This window comes from Grus americana, chromosome 1 (assembly GCF_028858705.1).
Source record: "Grus americana isolate bGruAme1 chromosome 1, bGruAme1.mat, whole genome shotgun sequence".
In the NCBI taxonomy this organism is placed as follows: Eukaryota; Metazoa; Chordata; class Aves; order Gruiformes; family Gruidae; genus Grus; species Grus americana.
This window is the reverse complement of record NC_072852.1, coordinates 77,108,114-77,134,237: the sequence shown is the minus strand read 5'-3', so window position 1 is coordinate 77,134,237 and position 26,124 is coordinate 77,108,114. Positions and strand designations below refer to the sequence as shown.

The 26,124-nt window shown below is 37.2% G+C and overlaps 1 protein-coding gene across 5 annotated transcripts in view; it reads left to right on the top strand.

The window, feature by feature from the left end:
* Positions 1-34: 34 nt before the first annotated feature.
* The window catches only part of PACSIN2 (protein kinase C and casein kinase substrate in neurons 2), a 73,496-nt gene continuing 47,406 nt past the window's right edge, over positions 35-26,124 (top strand). For 2 of the 5 annotated variants that reach the window (XM_054829565.1, XM_054829556.1), the window contains exon 1: positions 62-197. The gene's annotated coding sequence lies outside the window, so the exon portion shown is untranslated. Of the gene's footprint in view, positions 198-811; positions 936-14,216; positions 14,238-26,124 lie in introns of those variants that run through there. The other 3 variants (XM_054829538.1, XM_054829530.1, XM_054829547.1) reach the window with 3 other exon arrangements.

Here is a 26,124-nt window from a genome sequence, read left to right as displayed (position 1 = left end):
CTGGGCGTCCGCCAATCGGAGGGGCGGGGGAGGCGGGCAGGCGCAGCCGGGCGCGGGGGGTGGTAGTCAGTGCGGCGGGGAGTGGGGCGTTGAGTCTTCTCTCGCGTTCCTCGGCGCTCTCTTGCTGTCTCGTCAGCCCCCTCCCTCCTTCGCCGCCGCCGGCGGGCACAGGAGACGGGCAGTTCCCGGCGCTTCAGGTGAGGGCGGCGCCTTGGGCCCCAGCTTCGGGGAGAGGTTCGAGTCGGAGGCCGGGCTTTAGACCCCCGTCGGAGCCTTTGCGGGGGGACGTGGGCTGGCAGGCGGCGGGGTCCCACCGGCCGGCGCAGGGAGAGTGGTTGGTTGAGCCGTCGCGCCTGTGCTGGCGGCGGCCGGTGCTGCCGGTGCCCCGTGGCGTGGTCGGGCTGCGCGAGGCGGGGCGGGTGGTGTGCTGTGAAGGCCCCGTTGGGTGCCGAGGGGTCTCGGCGCCCCTGCGGTGAGGCGGGGGGCGGACGGAGGGGAGGGCGGACGGGAGTTACAGTACCGAGGCGCCACGGGGACGCGGAGGGGCAGTGGGCGCGAGAGGAGCGCGCGCCTTGGTGAGGGAGCGGGGGGGGTTGGGGGTGTGCTGGGGGGGTGCTGGCCCGCGAGCCCCGCGGTGGTGTCGGGGCTTCCTCTCCGGCGGGCGCGGGGAAGGTGAAGCTCTCCTTGCACGGCGCCTGGCGGGGAAGGGCAGGGCTGGGGCTTGCGAAGGATGACGACACTGGCTGTGGGGAGGCTCGGTTCCTGTAGGAGGGAAGAGCTCGCTGCTCGGGGAAGTTTAGTGACCCACTGGGTAGTGGTGACGGCTTTGATTTTGGGAAGCGAGAAAAGGAAAAGAGGGCGAGGAGGGGGACCTAAAATTGAGCGATTGGGTTTTCCTCCCGGTTTTGAAATCCCGGCGTCCTGGATGATGGCAGGTAACGATGCTGATTTGGTGGGAGGAGGTGTTTCTACGGGGGAGAGTGAGGTTTTAAACGGCTCACAGCCTCCTGAGTACCGGTAGTGACCCAGCCAAGTCGGGCTTCTTGGTCTTGCCATTGCCGCCTTCTGTCTTGACTTTCCCTTTTTTGGCTTGCGGAAAGAATCTCCTCATGTTCCAAAGTGAAACGAGTGTGTGAGAGACAGAAGTCTCTTTATGTGCATCGAGGCTACCTGGTTAGAAAAAGACTGGGTATCTACAGTGTCTGCTTGGCTTGCTGTATCCATCTTTCTGCTTGGCTGTCTGTGGTTGTAGTGACTCAGAATCTGATAGACTCAAGTCTTCTGAGGCTTCATCCTTTTGCCCTAGCAGTAAGGGAAGCCAGAACGGTGTGAGTGACATATGCTGTCCTTTGTAAGGCAAACGTTTGAAAACGAAATGTAATCCTGCAGTTTTAAATGTTCAGTTTTCTCAGTAGGCATTCTTGATTAAAACTGTAGATTAGTTAGGATAATTTAAAACAGCTACACCACTGCTCACATTTCCTGTACCTCTTTTGGTAAGTTTGATCGTTTGTACATGACCCAGACTGGGGTAAAAAATGAGCTTTACAATTTTGTAAATTTTTGGTTTTTTCTGTTGCACTCCAGGACCTCAAAACAGGGTGCTTGAAAGGTTGCTGTAAGACTGTTTTCTCTTGCTACAGGGGGGATTTTTTTTCTCCTCTTCTAATTTGGATTTAATTCCAGAGTTTGTTCAGGCTTTCTCTAAAGACAGAACCTTTTCGCTACTTTTCAAAGGTAAAAACATTAACAGTGCGTTACTATAATAGTCATAGTGAAGCCTGCATTATGTAAGCAACTGAGTTTTCATTCTGGTTTTAGTGAAACAAAAAGATCATTCTCATATGTCTGTGATAAGACTAATATAAAAACATTGCTTCATTGCTTTCTTGGGAGGGAGAGGAGGGGGGGGGGGAAGACTTGTACTTCTGCTTAAAGGAGAGCGGTAACTAAAACAATTTGCCAACTGTATTTCAGAAGGGCAAAACTCCTTAATTGTGTGTTTAACTGTTGAGATTATTAGCGCCAAGGGCTAATGTGCTTGCTGTTTCATACCTGTACCTGCCTGAAATTATATTTTGTCAAACTTGCAATTTGTCTTCAAAGATAGTAGATTATATTCTGCCAGTTATGACTGAATCAGCTTACAGAGTAGCGTGTGTTAGCACACGGGCTGTGTCTAATTAGCGCAATGCAGCATCATTTTAGAGATCTCTGATCATACTATATAACAGCTTAGGTATGGTAAGCAGGAGAGGAGTGCAGATGCTACCTTGTCCTCTGTATTGTTAACCTTGGCATGGCTGTTCCGTGTTCAGGTGCTCCAAACTCCCCTCTGTGCATAGTTTAGAGTTCTAGAGTCATTTTTTTTGGCTCAGGGTCTGTGTGTTGTGCAGTGCCATACTAGAATAAACGTTAAAAACTGCCCTGGGGGTTAAACTGCATACCACACATCAAGCAACAATATCAGTGTTAAAGAAAGCTACATAGCACAATTGTAGTTAGCGATGAAATAGTTTATTAATGGCTGTTAGGCAAAACTGTTTTGGAATATTTTTTTTTTACTGAATGTTTTTTCTCTCATTTTGAAGAGAGTGTGCTGCAAGTGGATGCAGTAGTTAATATCGAGCTGGCAAATTAGATGGCATTTTATGATTGCTGAGCTTGATGTTAGCTGTATGCGTCCATGTGGTTGATCTGTTAGCTGTATGCGTCTTTGTAGCTGGTCTTAAGTGTTCTTTAACTTTTTTAAACTGTCATAGGTTTATGAGAGAGTTTCTATATTCCACAAGTCATCTCTGTAAACAAAACTTCATTTTACTTTGTAGTGTATATTAATTGTATTTTTTCTATTTTTTTTTCTTATTCTTTTAGTATTTGAAATAGTATTATAGTAACATGGCCTTCTTACTGTGCAGTGATATTGTGGGCAACATTTTGATCTATGAATGTTTGTAACTAATATTTTCAGAAAATACCTAGATTATATATTTTTCTAACGGGTAGATGTCTGCTTTTTTTTTATTGAATGTTGGTCTGAAAATCAGTATTGTGAACCTGTTATCTTTACCAGGTGACATGTTTCAATGATTTAGTGTTAGGCATAGGAAATATTGTTCTCACGGCCTGCTTACACAGCATATGGGTACCTTTTCCTTCTCTAGAGCCGAGTGAGCTACTTGCTTAAAGATGTCCTTATGTCAATTCTGTGCTTCCCTGCTTGTGGTTAAAATGAGCCTAAAGGTTACTGTGGCTTCAATTGGTAGCCTGTAAACGCAGGATAAGAGACTTCTGTGCTTGTCACAGCAATGACAAAGGATAAAATGCTTAGCAGTGCTGCTAGTCAAGAATTGCCTGTGCTTGTATGAATCTGTGGGAGTAATACAGATTAGCTAAATGGTAGCTTTCTGCTTCTGAGACAGTCCATGGTTTTCTCAATGTGGGAGCAGCAGGTCCTGGAAAAAGTTGCATCTTCTCATACAACAAGCCAGGAGAATGGTAGATGCAGATTGAAGGCTTTTTTTAACAGATTTGTTTAGACGTGTGTGTAAACTAATACATTGGAGTGTTGGTTTGTTCATTCTTGGGATCTCTGCTTTTTAAAGGAAATTATAAGATTTAATGACTTGTTGCCTGAGACCTGGAATGAAGTCTCTAATGCTTGAATTGAAGATTAGTCTGTGAAACGAACAATTTTTTTGTAACATAGGATTTAATTCAAAATTCTGACTTAAGCCATAAAACTTAAAGAAGTGGCATTGTTCCTTTCAACTAAACCTAGCTACCGATTTTTTGCTTGGCTTAATGTAACAATGAATTGTTCTCAGGACATGAAAAGGAAGAAAGCAGGAAATAACAGTGATGTAACTGTACTGAGATAAACTGAGCTAAGTACTCTGAGTGTGTCGTTGAATAGAATGGTGTACTTAATATGAATGTTACCTGGCTAGTTGGCTCACTGGGCTTGGGAGAATAACCTGAAGTCAATAGTAAAAAGGCTGTTGTATCCCAGGGTTGGTTCCCAGTCTACAGTCATAGTTGAATTTGTCACAAGACTTGAATGTCATTCCTTTATGTGCTATCCTGCAAGGTACCTTGCCTGGGGCAAGGGAACAGTCAAAATTTCTCTGATGGTGTTGATCTAGAATCTACCTTGATGTGTGCTTCTTGGAGCATGAGTGATTCTGCTTGAGGCACTGTGAATTGGTGTGCATTGGTAGAGTCCTGTGAATCTTGGTGGACAGGATGTGTCAATATTTGAGAAGGTACCCAGCCCTAATTAGTAAATAGGGATAGAGCTAGCATGGATACTGTAACACTGCACAGTAATGAGCTCTGAAGCAAAAAGAAAATGTCTCTAAGGCTTTAAGTGATGTCGTTTGGTTCAACTTTTTAGAATATGCAAATATTTAAAAACTGTTCTGGCTTACACAACATGTTGTAAATATTTTGACAGTGTTGGAAACCTGTATCTTGCAGTTTGGTTTTGGGCCAATGCATGTTATTAACCCTTTTTGCTTGTGTAGGACTCTGCTTGAAGTTAAGAATTAATTCCAAGGCATTTACAGACCAAAAATTTTAAACAAGTTGCTTTCCCTTTTATTGTATACTCTAGACCAGTGAATAACAAACAAGACTCCAATGTAACAGCAAAAATGATCAGGATAAGAACAGTCTGTCAAATCGTATTAAGTATTTAATTTCAGTTTTACTGAAACAAAAAAGGCTGGGTTTTATGTAGTCTTTTGACATAAACTTATAGATGCAACACAGTGGACACACTGAGAGTGAGTGCCACAGAGGTTTTAAGTGACAATGTGAACTCAGAGGAGTTCACAAGTATGTATTTTAAATATTTTCTCATGCCTGTTGTGAATTATGTATTGCTGAATCATGATGTACTTGCAAATTCTTAGCTTTTGACTATAAAGTAGTGGGTTGTTTACTAATATTAAAACTGGATGACTGGTGTTCCTGTAATCTTCATTGTGAAGTGTCTTTTTGCAGAAGTGTGATATTCTTTCTGCCTTATTGTGTCTTTTGTGAGTAGCACAAACAGGACTCGTAAATCTGACTGTTGTGTATGATAATAAGTTAGTCTTCCCCACATGTCAGCTGGTGATTGTAACAACAAAAGGTGTATACTGACTGAGCTCTGAAAGGACTAGCAGAATTCTTGTACCTGGCATCTCAAACTCTGCTTTCTGAGCATAGCCAAGGATTCTGGGTTCCAAAACCAACTTGCACAGAACTTCTTACTTAGCATAGTAATGGTAGGAGAATATTGAAATAAGAAATTTATTTATTCTCAGTAGCAGATGCACAGCCATACTTCACTGTTCTTTTAAGTTTGTGTTTGTTTTTTTTAATTTTTCACTTAATATGTCAAAGGGTGTGGGGTGAATATGCTTAATGTGTCCTTCTTAAAAAAGGATAATGTGAGGTACAGATTTCAATAAAGGATCTGCCACGAGTCATAGGACAAATAGGACATCTTTTTAGTTTGACTTATGCCTCTGATCCTTGGCAAATTGACAGATACCTGGATCACTGTGGAACAACGCTGCTTTCTTGTCAGGAGAAATGATAAATCTGTAACAAACATGTTTAGGTATGTTAAAGTAACTCCTTGTATTTAAAGACACCACCATATTGTGCAGGAGTGTTGATCTGCTTGAGGGTAGGAAGACTCTACAGAGGGATCTGGACAGGCTGGATCAATGAGCCGAGGACAGTTGTATGAGGTTCAACAAGGATCAGTGCCAGGTCTTGCACTTGGGTCACAACAACCCCATGCAACGCTACAGGCTTGGGGAAGAGCAGCTGGAAAGGTGCCCAGTGGAAAAGGACCTGGGGGTGTTGGTCGACAGCTGGCTGAACATGAGCCAGCAGTGTGCCCAGGTGGCCAAGAAGGCCAACAACATCCTGGCTTGTGTCAGAAATGGTGTGGCCAGCAGGACTAGGGAAGTGATCGTCCCCCTGTACTCGGCAATGGTGAGGCTGCACCTCGAGTACTGTGTTCAGTTTGGGACTCCTCACTACAAGACAGGCATTGAGGTGCTGGAGTGTGTCCAAAGAAGGGCAACAAAGCTGGTGAAGCGTCTAGAGCACAAGCCCTGTGAGGAGCACCTGAGGGAACTGGGGTTGTTTAGACTGGAGAAAAGGAGGCTGAGGGGAGACCTTCTCACCCTCTACAACTACCTGAAAGGAGGTTGTAGCCAGGTGGGTGTTGGTCTCCCAAGTAACAAGTGATAGGACAAGAGGAAATGGCTTCAAGTTGTGCCAGGGGAGGTTTAGATTGGATATTGGAAAAAATTTCCTCACTGAAAGTGTTGTCAAGCATTGGAACAGGCTGCCCAGGGAAGTGGTGGAGTCACCATCCCTGGAGGTATTTAAGAGGTGTAGATGTGGTGCTTAGGGACATGGTTTAGTGGTGAACTTGGCAGTGCTAGGTTAACGGTTGGACTCAATAATCTTAAAGGTCTTTTCCAACCTAAACGATTTTGTGATTCTATGAATGGAACCACATGTATGCAACATCAACTTGTAGGCATGCTTACTTCCACAGTCCTTGAATAACATTTTAAAAAGCATTTTTTCCAAACTCTTCAATGTCTGTCCCTTAATAGTTACAGATAAAAGTTTCAAAACTCTTTTTTTTTGTTATTTACCTGAAATAATCTAACCAGTCTAAGTAATCTAATATCTGGTCAACGTACAATTGTGCCTAACTTGTAGGAGCCATTGAACAGCTTGGTTAAGCTCTAGGGTGAACGTAACTGAAGGGAATTATTCCCAAGTTCTTTCCAGGTTGTGGTGATGGTTCCATTCCAAATGTGAGTACTCTGTTTCACATCTGAGAACTGAAACTGGATAACCATTTCCTTTAAACAACTTTAATTTTTGTGTGTTAGGAGAGAGCTTCATATAAAGAACTCTGCCAGTCTTGTGTTGTTCAAATACAGTGAGAAATCGATTGATTAGCTGTTCCTCTTTTGGGCAGGGTAATTAAATTTCTTAGAATCTCTTATGCCCTGTGGTAAGAGTATTGCTGTCTCATTGATTATTTGTATTGGTCCACAATTATGGTAGGCCACTAGTGTTTCCATTGGTTGACACCAAGTTAAGTATATTTTACTGCCGTTCTGTTTTCTACTAGCAGGGTTTTTGGCTCAGGGAACTTTTAGGGCTGCAGGCACTACCACCGTTGCAGATGGGCTCAGCCTTGGCCAGTGGCAGGTTTGTCTTGGAGAAGTTATGCCTTTTGGTTTGATACATGCCATGATTTGATGCAGATTTTTTTTCAGAATGGATGTACAGTCCACAATAAACCTATTTGTTGCCCAGTTGACTAATTAGTCCTGCTTTCTGAAACAGGGTACTCTCTCTCTGATGTATAGTCAGATAATATATCTTTCTAGCTGCCTACCTCACAGCACCATGTTTACATCCTACAATTAATTGAGCACGTTCAAGTGAGTATTCATTTCCATTTCCAAATTCTTCCAACTTGATGCTTAAAATATCAGGCCATCTTTGAGATATGAAAATTAAACTTTGTCTTGGTACAGCCCAATGTGAATTCCAAATTAGCATCTTTAGCTTTTGCTCATTTCAGCAAACAATTCAAATAAGTTTATCAGCACTGGATTCTCTGTTACTTACTGTTTCCTCAGGCTTTTTCATAAATAGGCTGTGTAGTAGATTAGTCATGATTCCTGATCTTTTTTTGACGTCACTGATAATAATGGTAAATAGCTTAGCAGTAACTCGGTGGACACATCCTGCTTTGTAATATTTCTTGACTCTGTATTTTGAGAGCTTAAAATAAATGTAGTATCAGACTGAGCTCATATAATTCTGTGTCTCAATCCAAATACCTTGGGATAGCAAGTTGAATGCTGTGTTGAAACTATGTCCTCAGCATAGTCATTATCACTCAGGATGGTGATAAAAAGAGGATGCTATGAAGAAGTTAGTTATATTGCTTTTTCTTCTTACCTATATAATAATAATAATCAACTTGTTATGCTCAAGTGGAATCTATTTTGTTCCATTTTAATTGACTTGTCTTTAGTAAACTAACCATGTCACTTCTGAAATGCTTGTGTGACATTAGTTTTTCTCCAATCTGATGGAATTTCCCCATTATTCAAAACTTCTTAAAAGTTCATGACTTAAAGCCTCCCGAATGCTATTTTAAAATTCTTGAACAAAAACTAATTTGGCCATGCTTGTTTGGACTGCTAAGCCCTTTTGATTTCTAAATTGAGAGCTGATAGTCATATCACTCAGATATGATTATTTGTCAGCATTCATAGATCTTCTGCCTCTGTTACTACATTAAAATGTTGATACCTTATGAATAACGTTGTTACTAAGATTGTTATAATAAGGACAATAAAGGAGTTTTAAATATATTTGAGGTCTACCACTTCAACAATTTCTGTGTTCTTTCTGCCATCTTTCATCATTCCTAGGTTTTGTTACATTTGTTACCATGAACTTCCCCCTTTTCCACTTCAGGTATAGCTATTTCTGTAGCTACTTTTGTTTTCTTCTAATGTGGTTTTGGGGACCACTATTAAATAAATCTTATGTAATAAAGTAATATTTTTATCAGATTGTCAAATCTAAGTCTTCTCAGTTGAAGCTGGAAATGGGCTGAGTCATCTCAGGTCTGGTATGCAGGTAGTAACTTCTTTTAGTTCTGTCATCCATTCTCTTTTGAGGTACAGTATACATGGAGTTCCTTTGTATTGGATGTAACATGCTCCGAGTTAGGGCATCGTCACCTATAAGTATGTTAAATTCCATGCCAATTTTAGAATTGGGAAAGTGAAACATGAAACGTGTCAGTGGGACCAAAGGGGGCCACAGTAATGTAGCATTCTCCTTCACACAGCAGCTGACTGCTCTGTGTTGTTAGGTGTACTTTAGTGGTCTTGGGTAGACACTAGTTAGAGCCCATGTGGTGCATGAGCTATTGGAAGACATTGCAGAGTATCTGTGGAGTGTTAGCATTCTTTAAAGTTGTTAATAATTCAAACGAGTAATGAATATTACTGCAGAAGTGGCACCGCTCCTTTCTTGACCTCTCTACCTATGTTATAACCACATACAAACTGTTCAGTCATGTGACTTGTACAGTGAGGTTTCAGTGATGTTAAATGGGCTTGATTTATGTTCCCAAATGCAAAAATCTAGTTTCTCTTGTGTGCCTACTGCTTGCGCATAAACAATGAAAATATCTTTTTGCCTGTCTCTCAGGGTCTCAGACTTTCTGAATAGTATCTTTTGTGTTGTATGTGTACTTGCTTGTTTCTTTTATTAGCATAACATCTTGTAACTCATTAAACTAGCTCAGAAGCTTGTTGCTACTTCTACTAACAGTGATAACAGTGATAAGGCAAGTAACTCCAAAACCAGTGACAGTCTGTGTTGCTACTAATATGGGAAATCAGGTTCTTTCCCTGGTTTGTTCTTGCTACGTGCTCTGTGTTGACACTATTTATGTGGCTGTGCTGTGACTGGAGTTGGTTTCCTGGTCCAGCAAGCAACTTTTTATTTTTGGCAGAGTATTTTTCAGCTGGATAAAGCTTAGCACCTGGCTTCCTGAATAGAATTGATGGCATAGGGATAGGTCAGGAGGGATGTGGGAGAAGACCAGATCAATCTTTGTCAGAGGAACAAATTTATATCGTAATAAAGTAGGTATTGAGATGAGCTGTACAGTGAATAATTTCTATAAAGTCAGCCTGTAAAGTGAATGTTGGTTGTAGTCTTTGTATAAGTGCTTTTATAATCCCATGTATGCCAAAGATGATCAGGATGTAATAAAGTAAGGAAAACTGAGTGTATATAAATGCAGCAGTGTTACTCATCCTAGCAGCTGAAGCTGTGCTACGTGAGCTGCTGAAACACAACTGAGTAAGATTTAACACTTACTGCCTGGAGACTGTACCCTTAAACTATTTATAGTGAAGGGAATTGAACATGCATTTAAACTTATGTTTCTTGGGTTTTTGGTTTTTTTTCTTATCAATTTTAAATGCATGGATAAATAGGTAATGTTTCAAATTATCTTGAATTCATAGATTTGCTGATTTTTTCCCTTAAATTTCCCCTAAATATTTTAGTGTAGAATGACTAGAAGACAGAATTGAAATACTTTTCAAAATTGAACAAGTTCTAAGCTAAAAGCCTTTGCCTTTTGACTTCTAAAATATTCAGTTGTAACTTAAATGTTTCTAATGTGTAACACTGATACATATTCTTATGTAATGAAATGCTGTATTTGTAAAAAAAAAAAAAAGTGAATGCTAAATAATTTTTTTAAACTCCTAGCAGAAGCTTTAGGTTAACCTGTTTAACACTTTAGTTCTTCAAAGCCTGGTTTAACAATAGCTTTGAATTCTGACTCAATATTTAATTTCCAAAATTGAGTCAATCTTGTGGAAAGAATCAAGTGGGTTTTTTAGATTTTTTTTTTCTTTAACAGGGGAAAATCTAGGTATGCACAAAAACCATGCCAGCTCTCTTATTTCCTAAACTGGAAAAACTACTTCCCTACCTTATTGTAACCTGTTCTGTTTGTGGGGCTTTTTTCATGCCTCAAAAATAATCAAATAGAATTAGTTGGATCCTCCTGTTAATTTTGTTCTATGATACTGCCTGGTCTGGTTTCTTAGCTATTCTCAGCAAAGCACTGTTCCACCTGATGTTTTTTTGAAGCAGGTGCACAGATTGGCTAGTAGAGAACATCTTCCCAAGAAAGCAGACTGAGCAGTATGCAGAACACTTTGTGCTTTTCTTAGTTTAATTTTTCACTGCATTGGGAAAGGTGAAAGTTCATTCACTGGATATCATGAATGTCTTGTCTGTTCATTGAGGTAGGTGTGTTCTTAAACACAAATTTGAGGAGCTTTAAAACTATAGGGATTGTCCTCTAAGGATCTGTAGGTGAACCTTAAAACTGGTTTGAATTTGGCTAAGAAATCCTTTGTCCAAAGTAGCGTATAAGCAGCTGCTTCTGCTTTGGCTTGTAGTATCCCTGTATCAGAGAACAATAGGTGGGTCTAGTCTGTATCTAATTACTATATTTTTAGCACTTGGTTTAGATCAGGCTATTACATAGTTTCTGGTAGAATGTAAATCCCGTGAGCTGTATGGGTATCATGAGTAAAATCTGTCCTGTGCAATTTCAATCACTGTCGGTAGCGGTTCAGTAATTGATACATGCAAACAGATAAAACAAATATACATTAATTCTGGATTTATTTTAGAGTTATGCAAGACAACCTATAGCTTCTTTGCTTTAGACTTTGATCAGTCTAATAAAATATGAAGTAGTCTAACTTTCTCTAAGGATGCAATTAAGTGGGGTTTTTTTACTAGCCCTGTAGAGAAACTGAAACTGCAATTGGAGATCTTTGATATTTCTGCCCCTTTTGCTCTCCTCCCCTTTCTTGCAAAACAGGCTAGATAGGAAGCATCTTTGCTTCTACATGTTAAGTACTGCAGAAACACTTTCCTTTGTGTAATTAAGGACAAACTGTGCTAAAGTTAGCATGTAATGCCTACCGATTTATTGCTGAACAAAATTACTAGTTCTACAGTGATTTTCTCTATTTCCTTGCGATGCAGTAAGATTTCTTGGAAATGGTGTAAAAACTGCTAAGAACTTGAACACATTTTGATGTTTTCAAGTACATCTGAAGGTATTTTCATTGTTCACATTTTATGTATTTTTTGCATTTGTAGTGTTTTCACATTTCATACATATGGATAAAATACTACATGTTTTGAATGGATAATGCTGTACTGGTATATCTTTTGAGATTACTTGAGTTGTGAATTATGTTAGTAGTTAAACTGTGAAGGTTATAAAGTTTCTATGATATTATTAATATTCAGGGATGTGTAAAGTATCTAATTTGGCTAGAATACTCACTGAAATGCAATTTATTAGGTAGGAAAAAATACCATGAAAAGCTGTTGTACAAATTGGCTCTTTAAACCTGAAGATTTTATAAATATGCTTCTCTAAAAATGTGTTTTGAATTTGTCAAGGAAAAATGTATTACATAAATCTTTGAATTAAATTTGAGCTACTTTCTCTAGTTATGCAGCTATGCTGCCCCATGAGAATTATTGGAAAGTGCAAGGAATAGCATATTGCACCTAGGCGTTTGCATCAGAGTCAGTGTGCCTGTTTAAATTTGGAGTACTGTGAAAAATCTCAATCTGGCTATAGTATCTGCCCTAAAAGAAGAAGGAATGCAAGTCATGTCTTTTGTGTATTTCACCATCACCCAATTTCAGGTGCTTAACTGCTTTATGTAGCTATGAATACCAAAAGGGATGCTGGAAATTTAACCACATAAGCTTAAAAAAACATTTTTAAATCTTGCTTCCCAGTTGGCTAACATTCTTTACGAATGTTTTTTTCTGTTTTAAGGAAAAAAAATTTCTTCATCTTGACATAAGACAAGTGCAAGTAGGGATTTGGCATACATATGTCAAATGCATGAAGTGAAAATGGAACAACTTTAAAGTTTTGTCTAGAGCTAGCCTACTGAAACTTAAATATTGAAGCAAGCAAGAACTTACCTTCTTGAAAATCCACTTAATTTGTTATTGGATTTCTTCTGATTGTGTCTAGAATTTAAAACTCAACATAGAATTACTGGTTATCTGTGTTAAGGTGAATGAATTCAGATGGTAACTTGCATCTAGATCCTGAAACTGTTGAATAGATTCTTGGAATATTACTGTTGAAATACTGTAACTAGAGGACTGTAAAAGATGAGTTGAGATTTTCAGAATTTGGATAAGCTTTCAGTGCTGGATTTGTACTTGCATATCTTGAACCTTGAGCCAGAATTTTTTTGCATAGCTAAAAGAACCTTTTCTATAGCATTGTATTCTGATTATTTTGTCAGTGATATTAGTATGATTTTTTTTCCTCTTTTCTACCTATCCTACTTATATTACTTGGTGCTAGCTTCCATTGACTTTTACCTTTTCCAGACACTAGAAAATGGAGAGTGGTGTTGCATTTTGATTTATGACTGTCAGTTGGAACCATATGGAGTTAGTAAAACTAATTTCAATGATAATTTTGCTAGGACTCAGTCAAAGCTGTGAGTTGGCAGTAAACCTGTTCAAATGGCCTTCTTTGCACTATTTTTACATTGCAAAGGCTATCTTTAGAAACTTCTTTATTTGATAATACTGTAGGGATATAGTTCATCATATATTCTATACAAGCAGCCAGGGAGAGCATGGAAAAACCCTTAGAACTCTTCTGGTATCACGTAACACTTCTTCTGTTGCAAATCTAAATTATACCATTTAGTACCAGGTATTGTTATTTGGAGCCTCAGAATGAAGACCAACAGAAGGTTTTTGCGTTAACTACTGTAGCTTCTTTTACAAAAAGCTCTCAAAGCTGAAGTACAGGTGAATACTATATTCTAACAAAATGTTGGCTAGACTTAGACTGGTTTGGTGTCATTAGAATTCTTCAATTTGTGTAGAAATAAGAATGCACATACATTTCTGAAAGAATAGTTGCCTTTCTTTGAAAGGGTTTTTAGGTGCCAGTGGTAAATATGCCAGACTGAAATATTTTGGGTTTAGAGCTGTATCTTTTTTGAGGAATGTAGTTGGGCATTTATCATTACTGACTCTTTTCACATTCTTGTGTTTTGCGTTGCAAATTCTAATATGCTCTAATGTATATGCTCTCAGAGCAGCATTAAGGACAAGATCAGATAATTGAATACTTAATAATTGTCTGAAGGTAACAGATAACAATGCAGATACTGAGGGGGTTAGTAAAGAAGACAAACCTCATGCCAATGGATGTTACAATAGAAGTATATTTATATGATAAGAAACAGATAGTTATACCAGGATGTAATAAGCCTAGGACAAAGACTATTTTGTTGAGTATGTGTGTACCAAATGAGTGTTCTTTCAAGCTATTAGTTACTTGTGTATTTTCAATGTACATTATGCAAAATGGACTATAATGGAAAACCTGTATCATTTATTAGGTATGGCTTAAATTTTCTGTGTTGTACCAGTAAAATGTTATGTTACTATGAAATTTTTCCTTCAGGTATTAGAATTCGTAAAGGATTAGTTAATGGCTTTGGCTGCAAGATTCAAGTGTGTATCCTTCTACTTTAGCATAAGAAAAATGGACTACAGTTGTGTGTATGTAAGAGGTAAGCAAATGAAATGTAACCAACTGAGAATGGTGCTCTTGTGATTGTGATCTAGTTTTTGTCTTTTGAAAGTTGAATGATTGAAGATAGATGTCTTGTGAATTGATGGATACCAGTTACAGAGTCCCCATCACTGGAGGTTTTCAAGATGCGACTGGACAGGGTGCTAGATAGGCTCACTTTTCCACAAAGGGTTGGACTAGATGATCTTTCAAGGTTCCTTCCAACCTGAGCTGTTCTGGGATTCTGTGGTCATTGTAAAGTGACAAATACTCCACTGAAGTATTTCTTATGGGATCTGATAACTGTAGCAAAGTGTGGCTATTGAACACTCTTTGAAGACCTACTTGACACATAGTGTAGTCCAGCCTCATCAACTCCAAGGACTTTGATCTTGTTTTCAGGATCACTGTGACCCTTCACTATAATCCTCATCTTTTGCCAATCTAATCAATTATTGCATTGACTTCCCAAAAAATCTAGCATTAGGTATGTGAATAGATCTTACCTTTGATTTTCTGGGAAGCTGAAAGGAAAGGGATTTCTTTCCTGTTGAAAACAAAATCTGGTAGACTGTCCTCTGTCACAGTTAACTGGCTCATTGCTCCATTTGACTTGGACAAGCAAAGTTTTTCCAGTGCTAAAGTGTTATCAGTCCTTGAGGGGATCAAGAAACATTAGCTGGTTTTGTTTTCAAATTGGCATTTGGGGTTGGAATTATGGCTACAGGCTTTTTAAGATATTGTGGCAAATGTAAACTAGGTAATAAAACTATTTCTCTTCCTATGAAACATACTGAATATTCAAATTTCTTGTAGCAGTTATGAAGCGAAGAGGTAGGCAATTTGTTTGAAGGTGTTAGTCAAATGTAATTTCATTTTCAGTTTCACAAATTGCAAGGTACAGAATGCATATTGTCTAAGGAATCAACTTAAGGTTATTAAGTTCTTGAATACTTTATGTAGCACTTTCTTTACTAATGCTGTTTTTTTAGATGTGGTAAAATACAATTATGTTTTAAGTGTAATATCTGGGTTTTTGAGTAGCTGTGATGCATCAAATATACAGACATTTTGCCTCAGTGAAGCAGCTATTATTTTATCTTTCAGGTATGGACAGTTGTACGAGGTCTTTTGGTATAAACTGTACGTCAAGTTAAACAGAAATATTGGTATTCCTACTTTTACTGTGAGGATAGCCTCCTTCTCACAAAAAGAAAGAAACTTTGCTACAGGAGTGTGTGTGTGTGTGTGTGTAGCCTTCAGATAGTTGTACCAGAGGTTACTAATACTCAATGGCAAGAAAAATCTTATAGCTAGACTCATGTCTCTGTCATGCTTTTTCATGGTTTTTGGTTTTGAATTATGCATATGTGTGAAACATCTTTGCATGTTGTGAAATAATCTTAGTAAATCAAAATACACATTCCCCAAAGTATATTTTTAAAGATATTTGAAATTATTTTGTTCTTTTGAGTGCTTTGTACCCTTAAGCTTTAGGAGTAAGGACAGTTGAGCGCTCCTAAAACAATAGTGGTCTGAGCCCTGACTTGATTGTATGAAGGTTACTTGTGATGATGACTCTTCAGCTATTGAGCTGCCTCTATTAAAAACAAACGTTACCGAGAACATAGGTGTAGTTACTGGAGGGATTCTCTTAGTGGGTTAGAAAAACTTACGGCCTTCCCAAGAAAGCTTACAATGAATGACTGAGGTGTTATAATGTGTGCTGTTTATTACTTGAGCTGATGTTAGCTTTGTGGGTCTAGTTGGGCTATTGTCAATCTAAAGCCTCCTGGCTTTGGTATGCTTTGCTATTTGGGTAGATCACCGTTTGTCTCTGATTTATGGTAGGGAGAATGCCTGTCCCTACAGTAAAGCCATTGTATCCTGAAGTCATGAAAATTGAAAAATGGTGTGCAGAAACAAGAAAGGAAAAGGGTTTAGGAGACTTTCTAGATGCAGGCTTACTTTTTCTAATGCTGTTTATATCAGATAATTACATTGAGGCTTTAAGCCTTCAGAACCAGAAGTGGAAAATGCCAGTAGTTAAGTTTCACAGGTGTTGTCAGCCAAAATGTTCTTGACTTGACCTATGACATTAAAGAATATGATTATGAACAAGATCATTATATGTTACTTGTAAAAATCATAGTTTTGTATATAAATTTTTATGATACTTTCTTTGTTGTCTTTGTCTAAACTTTTTTGTGCAGTATTTTAAAATCTTGTATACTTTTTATTCTTCGCACTACCATATGCTAAAGATAGTTAAATTTGAAGTTTATTATTTGTTGAGTAAGTATATGGCTTGGTTTTCTTATTCTTGGGAATATTTAGTCAAATAAAAATCTTATTTTCAGTGACACCTTTAAGGCATTTCTGCATAATTGAAGCTTTCAACTTACAGCTGTTTCAGCTGTTGAACCATTCAATCTTTCTCTTTTTTGATTCCTTTGCTGCTCAACCTTTTAACTGACGAGCCACATGGAGATATGGCTTTGTAACTGTAGTCATATGTAGACAGGTGACTCATTTCAGTAACCACAAACTATTCTAGAACATTGGCTGAGATATTAGTGTGACCAGTGACACAGAGCCCTGCCTTTATAGTGTCATGGTGCAGTTCTGTCTATATGTCATTCTCTCCCCCACCCTCCTGCTTGGAAGTAAGCATGGTGATACCATCCTAGCTGTCAGCTCGAATACAGTGCATTCAAATCCTGGAGGACAAATTCAGCACTTCGCAAGGAAATATGGTGTGTAATCTGTTCAGACATTCAAGCTAAACTCATAAGCACAAGATCACTAACGAGTTAGTAAAATCTTGAGTTGGAGATGGGCCCTGGTAGCACCTTTTATAAGATTGCTGAAAATTCCCAATGTGTTAAACATAGCTTTAGGCTAAGGGCAGAAAAACTCTGTGGTATTGAGGAGAATTATTTTCCATTCCTGACTGGTTTTATATGTATATATGTCCTATGTATATATGTACGATTTATGCACAAAGTACATTATAGAAATTTGGCTTAAGCCATTCCTTTTGAGTGTGTGCAAGTTTGATATTTTAATTCCACAATTATTTTATTCCATGATACTAACCCTTTCTATTCTGATTAATTCATGTTACTATGCATCATGCAAAAATACCAATTGAATTCTATTTTAATTTAAAATGTAATGTTGCATTTGAATGTAATGACTCCAGACTTTCTGGAGTCTAATGTTATGCAGTTTTTCATTTTGATTACAATGTGTAGAATGATTTGCAGTAAGCTAAATAGCTTATGAAATTTGATCACTTTATTCTGAAGTTATTTGTGCCTGCTTTTCTCAGCTGTTATGACTGTCATACTGCTAGTTTATGAGTGTAGAGGTTACTGACACATGAATTTAGATGAAGTTAGTTCACAAAGCAAGAGAGGTGTATAATTCTGCCTTTAGTAGCAATTGATTCTGTTTCTGAGAATCATTGTGGAACCATTTAAAATGCTCAAGTTTCTCAGCAGTATGCATGATGAACAAAGGAAGTTGTGTATTATGTGCTTACTTACTAATACTTTGCTTCAACACTTTGATCCACTTTGGACATGGACCATATATATTTGAAAAGTAGTCTTGCATGCTTGAATTTTCAACACGAAGGTGTCTCTGACTCTAATCTTCAGAGAGCACTAGATTGAACTTTGTATTATTTATCTCTCATTTAATTGTTGCTGAGATGCAGGTTAAAGTCTGCTGTTTAAATGCTCCATAGTCAGTGATGGCACAGCCTCATTAATTGAAAAAACACAATGGTAATTGCAAGTGCAAGAACTGGTAGGTAATGGGGCCTCTTGTCCCAGTTTCCTTGAACTTCAGTCCAATTTAGATTGTAGGGTAGATGGCTGACCTACTTCTACTTCAGTCAAACATTAATTGAAAATGGCATAAAAAGCTTTCCTTTTCCTGAAAAGTGGGAGCGGGGTAGAAAAGACTAGTTTTTCTGAGGTTAGTTGACCAAATCAAACATTCATTTCACATTACTACATTTGGGGATTCTCCATTTGAGTGATTTTTTGTTTGAAAGCTATTTAAGAACAAGTAACGTGTATCCAGATCTCTGAAAATCATAAAGAAGACTGGCTACTTTGTTTTTGTTTTTTTCTCTAAATCCTAATAAGATTAGTGAAGCCTTGAGAACCAAAGAAAAACTTCCATCACCTTGTTTGCCTAACATTGATCTCATATGTCTGTTTTAAAGCAGCACCTTGTTTTGTACACTGAAAACTTTAGATTTTCAATTGCCTTAGAGTTAAAATAGATTTAAATGTACTGTATGTGATTTTTAAAAAGAAAAAGAAAACAAACCCACCACACAAAAAAACCTGAACTTACTTATTGCTTAGCTTGTCAAATTACGTGTACAAGGAAAGCCATAAAATGAGATCTGTGACCTCAGTACTTGAGAGTGATACTTCCAGGTAGCTTAAACCAATGAGTTTAGTACATGGTAAGGAGGCAGTTTATTAAATTCACTAAAAAAAAAAAAAAAGTGATTATAGAGGATATTTAATTCTACTAGGTCAGCAGCCCATGTTGTTCAGATTACGAAGTGGTAAGTAAAGGTTTTCTGTCCTTGTTGCAGTAATTACCATTTCAGGACCAGAAAATAGCGTAGAAACACGAGGAGTCCTTGCTAATGTTTACCTGAGATTTACTGAGCTGAAAATCTGATTAAACAGAATTCAAGAGTTTCTTTTTTCAGTGGCCATGTTAATGAAACTAAGTATTAAGCAACTTTCTTCCCTGCCTTAACACAAGCAAACAATTTAAATGCTTCTAGCTGTTCCTTAGAAGCTGGATTCAGTTTACTTTAAAATCTGAATTAATCTTATTTAATCTGATATATGAAACATTGTCACATGTTCGTTTGTACTGTTACAGTTAGCATTGGTTTTGAAACACTTGAACAGATCTTTTATTGTTCCTCAAAGAATAATTGGTTATTTAACTTACTGGAAGGAAGAATACTCAAAGCTATGTGTGCCTGTTTTTTTCTTTCTACATTTATGAATTGTACCCTGCAGAGTTTGATATGTTCTGTATTAGCTCCAGAAATGACACTGCTGAAGTGATGTATAAAGTTTATCTGACAGTGATCAGAGCTGAAAATGTTGCGTTTAAGTTGTAAGGCTATCTTTATTAGCAAGTTTTACATTGATTGTGTTTTCCCGACATACTAAATTACCCTTGAATGTGTTTTGAGAATTGAGCAAGGTTGCATGATGATTTGACCTGCTTTTTGTCAGCAGGGCTATGACAGGGGATAATGGCTGCAGAAAGAATTGGTAATAACTGAAACTACTGTTTAGAGTAGAACATAATTGTTGAACTAATGCAACAATTATGTGGTGGTTATTTGATATCTGCTTTACCAAGGGTCGTAGGGTACAGTTCTGTACTAGCTTATGCTGGTCCCTTAAAAGCTATACTAGCAAAACATTTCTGATGTTATAGGATATTTCTGTTACTGTATGTGTGTTGAGTAGCTATCCTAGAAAGCTGGTGGTTTTGTCTAGTAGAGAATAATCCGTTCAGCCCTAAGGAATTCTGTGTGGAAAGATGGTGCCTCTGCACTGCTTTAAGTATGAGTGCATTGTGATCTGAGAAACTGAGTTATTTTACTAGGTCTTGGAGTCTTTTCCTCTGTCATCTTCAGTAATGTCCTTCTGAGATGCTATATAGGAAGACTTGTTTTTGTTTGTGCTTTCTCTTGCTTTCCCCATGGTAAGAAAACAATCGCTTTCCATTTTCCTTTTTTCTTGATTTTATTTACATCTCAAAAAAGTGAGAGGAATTAACTAATATTTGAAGAGAGCACAGGTTCGTCTGGGTCCACCTGTGCAACCAGCTTCCCCTGCCCCAATCAGTCTTACTAGTTTCTGCCAAGCATTAATCATCTGTATCTCTCTAAGAATAATAGGAGGTAAAGTATGCTGAGATGTTGTTAATGCAAGTACTTACAGTTTCTAACGGTGCTTTAGTCTTTGGAAACAAGTATCTGTTGGAGACAGTCTCATGGCTAGATTTGGCTCAAATGAGGTCTCTGAATTGGTTCTCTCCTGAAGTAAACAACAGTAGCTCCTTAGTGTGACCCTCAGATTCAGGAAGACTAGCTTGTTTCACCTTAATTTAAGGGTTTAGACATGCTTCTATTCAATGCACATCAGTATTTCATTAATTAATATTACAGACCCATATTTCCTGAGATGGGAAAATACTGCTTTTGACTGTGAAACACCAAAATAACACAGCTGCTTCCTAAGTGACACATCTGCAAAATTTGCCTACATGTTTCACTGAGGTATTTAAAAATACTGTTCACCAAAGCCAGTAGCATGATTAGAAATATGTTCCTTTAGTATGAGCTACTTGTGGTCTTTCCTAAAGATTGTAGTAAACCTGAATATTCAACTTTACGGCTATACAGAGCCATTAGAAATGTACACTGTAGCACTCAAACCACCCAAGGTTTTCAGTCACACACATTTCAAGTTATTTTAATTAGAAATGTATGTGACTGAAAGTCTTGTGTTGGTTTGAGTGCTGCAGTGTGGGGGAAATAAAAAAAAAAAACCAAACAAAACCACCCAAAACCTTAGCTTAAGCTACAAGGTTTTCATCAGTCCACAGGAAATGATGAAGTATACTCTGAGAGAATTGTGTTTGTGGAAATGGAGGTCAGGCAAAGCTGTGCAGGTACTGCAGATGTTTCTGCAGTTCTATTACTGAACTCCATATTTGGAAAAAATGCAAGTGTGTTAAGGCATGTCTTTTAAGGTAAGTATTTTGCAAACAGTATATTGAATGACTTGCCAAACAACTCTAATAGTTGCTTTTTTTCCTACCAAAAATTTACTGTACTGTGTCATAGCTGATATGAAAGTATTTTTTGCCAAGTGAGTGTGATATTTTGCAGTGTTTGAATGTAAGAGGGTGTGTTTGATCATGTTTGAAGTAATGGTTCTGGACTCAGTCTGCTAAAACACACATCTCCTTCTAGAATGGTTATTTTATATTACTGTTTGTTTATGTACTTCTGTGGAGTTTTCTATTTTCAGGTACAGCAGTGTTCATGCTTTGTGGTATTTATGTGGTCAGATAAGTGCCATGGCACCTTTTATCTTCAGAAGGTTTTGATGTCTGAGGCAGTGCTTCTTGTAATGTTTTATTTTTGCTTCTTAATTATATGCTGGTTTAGAACAGTTGTATACATGTCACTTTTCTCAGCAGCTACTTTGTCAGTGCAGCCGTAAATGCCATTTCATGTCTTCTCTGCTGGAGAATACATCAGTACTATTCTTCTGCACCATTCTTTGTTTTGCACCATTGTGAAATTCTACTTAAACTAAATATTAAGTGTGTATGCTTTAAGTATTTACCTTAAGATTTTGTTAAAATAAGTTTTCATTATGATTGTATATAACTAGCCATCTGATTCCAATAACTAAAGGGTTATTTTATTTTATTTTAGTATCTGAGCATTTTAAAGATTCTTTGCTAACTGTATGCTTACCATGTGTAATTTGCAAGTTGAAGGCATGTGGGTTTGTGCCCCTTTCTTGCTCCTTTGAAACAAACCTAAAGGCATATTTATCTCAATTTTCTTTATTTGGGGAAGATACCAAAATATTAAGGTTTATTTCACTTTAGGAGACTTTGACAGGACATGTGAATCAGTGGGTGACATTACAGGAATTATGAAAGTGAACGTTAGAAGAGAGTGAACACTTCTAATTGACGTTTTTCCTGCACTTTAACATTTTAATCGCTCAAACCTAAATAATGGAAGCCTCTGACTTAAAAAAATACTCTGTGATCTTTCAAGTTATTTTAATTGCCAAATGGTCCTGAGTTCTTCAGTTGATTTTCTGGCAAAATTTACTCAAAGCCAATCTTGATGTGCTTTTTTTTCTGCAGTGAAGAAAATGTTAATGTGGATTTTTCCTTGATCAGAAAGACCTGAGGCTCTTAAGAAAATGAGTCTTAAAGATTCTTTTAGAGGACAAGTACTTAATATTATACTAGATAGCATAATACCTAGGTCTTATGGCTCTAGGTACCTTACAGTCCTTTCCTGGATCTAAAATTCAAGAAGTAAGTCTTTTAGAATGGAAAATTTCTTCTATAATAAAAAAGTGTTGCAAGGGTTGAAATCTAAAACATGAGTGTGTTGTGACCAAAAAGTCTACTGTGAAATTGTTCTCCTAAGTTCATTCTCTTTTGTGCATCTCAACAGAACTGGAAGATTATTTTATTTGTTTTAATGTTTTGTAGTTAGATTCTGTACCTAATGTCAGTGAAGGATACTATTCAAGTGGGTTTTTTCCCCTCTATTTTCCCTTGTTACCTGAAGAATCTGCAGGTCATACTCAGTACTCAACAGGACAGCACACCTCCAAAGTTTGTTTCAAAAATTAAATATTGATTTAAGCCAGGATCAGTTAGTCTGTGTGCAAAACAATGTAATACAGTCTTCATCTTATTCATTATGAAACAATCTTGTGAGATGCTTTTTTAAAAAATGAGGTTTAGCCCAATTACAGTACTTTAAAATTCCATTATTTTACAATGTCTCCATTTGTTTTTAAGAACAGTCATATAGAAATCAGTCTGAAAATTTGGAGAGAGAATTTGGGGAACAGTTGCCTCCAATGGTTATGGATAAATATACAATGAGTTTGTGATAAGATACGTATTCTATAATTTACAGAAGTAAAGACGTAATGCTTATGGCTTGGGGCTTTTCATGTGACTTAGCAATTACTTTGTTTTTTCTTGTATCAAGGTCACCTTGATTTCAGCTTCAGATGTCTTACTAATTTTGCCTTTTTCTTCTACAGATGGCTCCTGAAGGAAATGTTGCTAATAATGATTTCAATAGGGAGAACTAATTTGCCAAGAAGTGCTGTTGATCCAGGAAACAAGATACAACTCTCTATAGTGTATCAAAACTACTCTAAATTGAAGATACTAATTTTTAGAGCACAGTGTACAAACAGATGAGGTGTTTTTAACCTCTAGTGGGATGAAAGGAAATAGCTGAGCCTTTGGCTCCAGCTAATTCCTGTAGTGAGTTCAGATTTCTCCTCATCTTAAGAATTCTTAAAAAATTTAATGGTAATGCAAGAGTTTAGAAGCCTATGTTGAATACTTTAGCCTAAAACCCAAGTGCTAAATAAGGGTTAAATCAGATCCTTTATCAAACAAATTATAATATCTGTTTAATACATATTAATTGCACAGTTCCTTTTATGCTGTAAATGCATCAGATACACTATTGAGGGCAATTATAGAAGAAAATTAAGCTTTTTGGTTGCTAGATGTTCTAGATAAATTTGCTCTGAACCCCTAATGGCTATCTTGTAGGTTAATTTAAATGCATGTCATAGCTTGGCATTAGTGATTGTTTTTTTAACACAAAATTAAAGCTGACCTCTACAACAGAAAAGTACTTTTTAAATGGTGTATTTATCCTTTGAAAACTTCAGGGTGTGTATTTTAAAAAGATACATTTCAATAACTTTTTAGCAGACGTGTTTTTGAATTCTTAACTACAGTGGTCTTTTGGTCTCTCTTTCTGGATGTAAATACTAATACCATCAAGTTTTAAAAAATTGTTGAAACGAGTTGCTTTCTGTGAGAAGAAACACTTAAGCATTATCATTTCAAAATTCAAATATTAGGCAAGATCATAAAAGTTTATCTTAAATGACTGTTGGTTTTGGAAGTACTAGGAATATAATACATTTCATAGAAGCTTAATTTTGTATTACATATTCTTCTCATACTTTTGACAGAATTTGTGGCAACTGTATACACGCAATCATAATTATTTTGTTGTATTTGTCACACTTTTCTAACACTGTGCAGACATTTGAGTTTACACCTTGATTTTTAAGTCTGTAAAAGCTAGAATGCTCTCTGACACTGCTTGTTTTAAAGGAGCTCTAAAAATGTAGGTGAGAACTATATTTTACAGTAGATTCTGAAAGATAGGAAATGATCTGGAAGGTGTTTGAGAGAGACTTCCAGATCTTTTAGACAGTCTGTTTAACTTATTTTCTAATTATATTTCTTACTCTGATAGCCCCCATTCCCGAGATGTGTGTATTCATAAGCATATGATATCCTCAAATGATTATCCTCAGATTATCATATCCTTTCTCTTCATGAAGTAGATTAGCTTTTTATTTATATTTCCTTTCTTAATACAGGATGGTGTTCACAAATGTTTTCGTAGAGTATAAAATAGCATGGATGAAACTTACTATATTTAACCTTTCCATCATTTAAAACTTGTAATGAAATGTAGCAATGCTCCTGTATTGCAGAACCTGTTTTCTGTCTTCATCTGTGTTCAAGGCCCTGTTTTGGCCTTCGGCATAGGCCTAACAAAGTGGAATAGGAGGAAGTACCTTACAGTGTATTAAGTAATTTGAGAGATGTATTCCTTACTTAAGGACACAATAAGTATAATTTTGTATTCAGACAGTATCTTGTGCTCTGTCTTCCAAAAAGTAAAAGAAAATGCACAATTTTTAGTTAAGAGTACATACGGAAGTCTGTCCTTGTTGAAACACTTTCAATAGTAATGTACTTTCCTTTTAATGACATGTAAATTCATGGAGCTGTTCTTTAGCAACAAGCATAACTTCAATACCAGGTTGGAAAGGCAAAAGATGACTCCTTGCCTCTGCTCAGCACTCCATGTAATCTATACAGGCATTCTTCTGTAACTTGAATGATGCTTGATACTCCGTAACCTGAAGTTCATTGGTCATTACAGAGAAAAGAGAATGCAGGAAAAAAAAAGCCAAAACAGTACTTCAGAAATTCTGGCATGGTAAAATTTTGGCTTAGGGAAATACAAGTCTTCATTTTTAAACATTAATACTGTTGAGTCTGTAGTTTGAAATCTCTCCTGCAGTACCTAGCCACTTGTGGAACTAAATGAGCAAAGCTGGAGGTTTTGCTCAGTGGTAGGCTGCTGGAGTTGAAAACTGTTTATAATGAAAAATAGAAAATATTGCACACTTTGTCACTGGAATAATAATTTTAAGAGCTCTGAACTTAATCTTCACAAGTCTGCCTGAATAAAGCTGAAGATAGACATTTGCATTTTTCTTGGTATGAATCATAATTGCTCAAACTTCTCTGCAATTGATTTTTCCATTCCTGACTTTCAAGGCACAGAAAAATTATCAGAACACTTGCATGGGAATCACCTTCAAATTTAACCACTTAACATTGTGTAGTGGTGACCACTTAAAAAAAGATAAAAATCACACTTTTGATTAAATACAGAAGCACGTTAAACAATGAAATCTTTTAACAGCTTTGGATATTGTAAAACTAAAACCTAGCGATGAGGTAATTTCCATGCAGATTGGTATTAGGGATTTAAAGTAAAAACTTACAATGTTGGCATGCCTGAGGTCATATATTTGATTGGGGTACAGCAGGAGCATTTTAACAGTGCTATCCAGCTTTGTGCAGTGTGTTGTAAATGCAGGTGCAGTTTGTATCTGCAGAACTGGATATTTTTTTCCTTGTATGATTTATTCTGGTTACTGCATCATCCTCATACCTCTAAAAAGTATAATCTGAGTATGTTAAGGTTTGCTTTAAGTATATCCAAATATTTTAAAGCTCCCTGCGCGGCTGTGTTTCAACTTTGTGTCCTTAGCTGATATAGCTATGCCATTTAAATCTTGTAGTTTGCAGCGTTAATAATTTCCTGTGGTCAGTGTCCATTTACCTTAAAATCAGAAATCTTTGCAAAGCCTCTGAAGGTGATTAATAACTAATGGTTAAAACAAACAAACAAAAAAGCACAATTAAAA